The sequence below is a fragment of the Hipposideros armiger genome, unplaced genomic scaffold, assembly GCF_001890085.2.
Source record: "Hipposideros armiger isolate ML-2016 unplaced genomic scaffold, ASM189008v1 scaffold_913, whole genome shotgun sequence".
In the NCBI taxonomy this organism is placed as follows: Eukaryota; Metazoa; Chordata; class Mammalia; order Chiroptera; family Hipposideridae; genus Hipposideros; species Hipposideros armiger.
This window is the reverse complement of record NW_017732263.1, coordinates 554,281-558,762: the sequence shown is the minus strand read 5'-3', so window position 1 is coordinate 558,762 and position 4,482 is coordinate 554,281. Positions and strand designations below refer to the sequence as shown.

At 34.2% G+C, this 4,482-nt stretch overlaps 1 protein-coding gene across 2 annotated transcripts in view; it reads right to left on the bottom strand.

Annotated features, from left to right (window-relative positions):
• PAWR (pro-apoptotic WT1 regulator) overlaps positions 1 to 4,482 on the bottom strand; it is a 99,958-nt gene that overhangs the window by 93,416 nt on the left and 2,060 nt on the right. The window lies entirely within an intron of this gene.

Genomic DNA, 4,482 nt, shown 5'->3' with positions numbered 1-4,482 from the left:
TGACCCTCAATGTGGGATACGAACCGCAGCCCCGATGCTCAGAGCTGGCGCTCCCAAGTGAGCTCTTAACCAGCTGAGCCACTTGGCTGGCCCTGTTTACTTGCTCTTAAATTTTTCCAATAAAGTCCCACTTCATCTGGTTTTCATAATAGGGCTATTTTCAAATTCTATAGCAATAACTAGCAACTTAGATTTTACCACTAAAATAATCTCTTTATTCCTTAAACTAGGGGTATAGTATGTAATACACTGAAATAGAATAAGATGGTTATTAAGCACCAGGCTTTGAAAGCAGACTATCTCTACTCTGCTTCCTACCACATATATATATGATGACCCTCTGTCAAGTAAGTAACTTACCCTCTCTGCCCCGCTTTCCCATAGGATTGTGGTGAGAATTACATGTACCAATATATGTGAAGTGCTTAGAACAGTGCCTAACACACCATAAATGTCATCTACTTTAATTATACAATTATTTTTATGAAAGAAAGCATCTCAGCTTAGATAACTCATTATGAATCATAATATTGAAAATTCAATTTACTTTATCAGTGAGCTCAAACACTTAGAAAAGTTTGGCTTAATATCTTATTAAGCAGTCTCAGTGTTTATGCCATATCTACCCTATTCACAAGTCCAATATTTTCCAACTCTGACTCACTATTCGTTCCTCCCGACTCATCACATAGAAAGTCTGGAATATAATGGGCATACCAAAAGGCATTTCTTAATCTACCTGGATTTATAAGGTTTAAGTGGAACTTGTCCTATATAATGTTCAATAAATATGCTGAATAATTATGACTTAAATTGCATTCACTTAAAAATGCTTTCCATATATCAAATGTTCCTTCAAACTATAGAGGTGTTAAAACCCCATCTTGACAAAAACAAAACAAAACAAAACAAAAAAAACAACCAACATAATATTTAAGTAAAATCCAAGATCCACATTTTTTGACTGCTAGCAAAAACTAGATTTATATTTAGCTGATGGCCCGATAGTCAAAATTTTGCCAAGCATACTACAGAGGGTCAGAAGCAATCTCTGAGCCTACAAAACTGACCTTAATTCCTATTTAATTCCATACTTTCACTAGTTTCCCCATTCAGATGCTTCAATGATTTAAGGTAACCTCTAATAAAGTTATAGAAAAAAATTTAGGTAAATAAGCCAAATAACACAAGGCAGATTAATTCTTTAAAACTCCCCTTTCCCTAGATGCACACATACACAAAAAAACACAAAAACATTTAAAATATTGCTCTACCCACTTACTTTCTATGTGGTACTGTGTCATTTTAAACTCTGTAAGCCTCCATTTTCTCCTCTAGGAATGGGGATAAAAAGTGTAATTGTAACTACCATATGGGATTGCTGTGAGCATTGATTATCACATAGGGGGGAGGGGTGAAAAAAAAAGATATCACATAAAGTGCTACTATAGCCAACCCATAAAAACAGTTGAGTTTCAGTGTGTTAACTTTTCTATTTAAATCAATACCTCGTGTCACTTGAGTTCTACCTATTAAAAGACTGTATTTTCTATGGCAACCATCTCTATTAACCAATTCATGCAAACCTACTCAATGTCAATAGCTTCACAAGCACTCTTACAATAGGGGTGTATAACTCTCAGAAGCCTTTAACTATCCCCATCCTCGAGTTAGGTACCCTGCTCAGGAAATAGGCTGTACTTAACACTGCACTTACCATAACTGCCTGTATCACTTGAGGAGCCTTGTGGGCCAGGCCTCTGTCCTACTCATATCTATATCCCCAGACTGCAGCCCAATAGTTCTTAAACTTGACTCACATTAGAATCACATGGGGAGCTTATCAAACTATTATTGCCTGGGATCCATCCCGAGACCCACTAAATCATAAGAGGGTCAGGGAGAAAGAGGACAAGTAATGAGTATGGGTGAGTATTTTTTTTTAAGATACATGATATTAATGTGTTGCCACAGTTAAGAACCACTGCACTCTGCCATTTAAAATACTATACAAACAGGTATATATACATGTATGTGTGAATTATGTAGGTATAAATACAAGTCTTAGCTAAGGCCTTCATCCTCAATAGCCTCTCTCAGCCCAATCATCTCTTCCCTTTAAACACACAATATTGCTAATAAACAATTTGTTGTATGCTGCAGTGAGATGGTTTTTAGGCTGTTAACTCAGTATCTAAGTGTTTTCATGTAATTATTAATTATGCCTAGATTAGTCTTGCTCCTTATTCTTGTTTTCTCCACGGTACTTATCATAGTACCTTGAACACAAACATGTAATAAAACATTTGACTAATCTAACAAACATATACAAACATTACTGGAAGGCAGTATGTCACTTCCTAATTATCCAATTTGGGCTATTATCTACCCCCTGCCCCAAAATAGAAAAAAAAAAATGATTTAGAAAAAAACTTCAAAAAAATCCCTAACTTAGGAAATGAGATCTAAAGTTTATCTCACTAGTGAACATCTGTATATTTGCACTTTTTATTACAGTCATAACATGCAGTATTCACCCAGTATTTACCCTCATCCACCACTTTCAGTTTTTGACCTGTTCCTTCCTAAAACTATCTTCTAGTTCCTTTTGGTATCTTTAGCTACTGTCAGGTACTTTTACAACAATTTTATAATACTCTGTAATTAGTAAAATAAATTAATGAAAGTCACAATGAATGTGTTATACACGTTTAATACTTCTTGAAGGAACTTACTGTTTAAGGACCACTAAAATAAGCTCTTTGCATACAAAATTACTTGCTAATCTAATATAAACTTGGTTGGGAATATGGTCTGAAAATAAGAGTCTTAGTCAACATTATACATAATACAAGTCTATTTTTGAATAATGACAGATTGGTGATTTTTGCTTTCATAATAATTTCATACCTGAAGATTTTGTAAAATATGACTTTTTAAACAGGAGTGCTAAGTAGTATTACATGAGAAACTCCACAGCAGTTGGGATTCACAATGTTGAAACTACTAATAGGAATGAATGACACACAATTCTAAAAAAGCAACAACCTAAAGATATAAAAAATATCGAATGGTTTGAAGTTTTGAGTCATATGTTTTACCACTACTAAAATAATCTGGAAGACTTAAGTTGTTTTTAAACTGAAAATATGGAGAGGAGGCACTCAAGAAGTATGTTTAATTAGATACTGTGATAAAACATGACCATGTTTTGTTGGAGCCTACAGAATGAAACAGATAGAGCCATAGTAACCAAACACACAAAAAAGAGCAGTCCTCAATTCCTTGTTCAATAAAAAAAGTTTCAAATTCCACAGACAAAAAAATGGTACCCTGGGTTGTTTGTTTTTAAGGAAGATTAAATTTAGGAGTTGCCAACACCCAAACGAAAAGCATTCCAGAGTATTAGACTCAATTGTAGTGGGGAGCCATCTACATTCTCAGCACTGTTTCCTTACCCAAAGTAGGAATATTAACAAAGGATGTTTCTTAGGATCTCACAAGATGCACCACACTTATTTCTTCCAGTAAACACTACCCTTGTTAAAAAAACAAAAATAAAATGGTATTTGAGAAATAACAATTTTAGCACAAGCAGCCAAATAACGAAGTTTAACATCTGCCAAGATATTTCCCAAAATAAGACCACTGTCAGATGAACAATGAGGAAAAGATTGAAAATGACAAATTCTTTTACTTGGACCATCAGCTACTTTAAAAAATAAACTTGAGGAATGTAGATTTTCCAAAGCCTTGACTTCAATTTACCCTTAATCTTCATATTTTTAACTAAAAAAAAAAGAAACCCTAGAAATTTGATTACCACTCTTATGAATTCCTTTTAAAGCAATTTAATGAATAACAGATCTTTTGTGCAAGTAGCAAACCACAGAGGATAGTTTGGCTGGCTGATAAAAATCTCTCTGAAACACTCATATAAAAATATACCTTTCAAAGGCAAACTGATTTTCCAGGTATGGAAATTATATTAAGACTTAAAAATTTGGGTATGTTTGACATACACCCTAACTTATTACCAATGCTTTTTCTTGAGCCACTAAGTTAGTAAATTCTTAATTATTTACTTGGTGTCAAAGTTGAATAAATTGAAACCAGCAGTTTAAAAAAAAATGTAAAACGTAAGAAGCCAACGAGAAAAAGATGCAACTGTTTTGGGTGAAACAAGGTGAGCTACATTAAAGTAACCAAAACTTGCTTAGGATGATTTTGTTGAGGGTAGACAGTGGTGCAGTTACATACTAAGTAAAATGTTTCACCAATCACTCTAATAGGAAGATGCTGCTGCCTGCAAAAATGTTTTGAGGCTGCTCAAAAATACCAAAACAAAACAAATATCCAACCCTACCACAAATGTTTTCCAGAATACATAGAGCCAGATACTTAAACATGAGGAGAGCTCGTCTTAGTAAAAAGAATTGTGGGTTGCTACCGCGTTCCTATTGTCCAAAATAGCACTGGGGG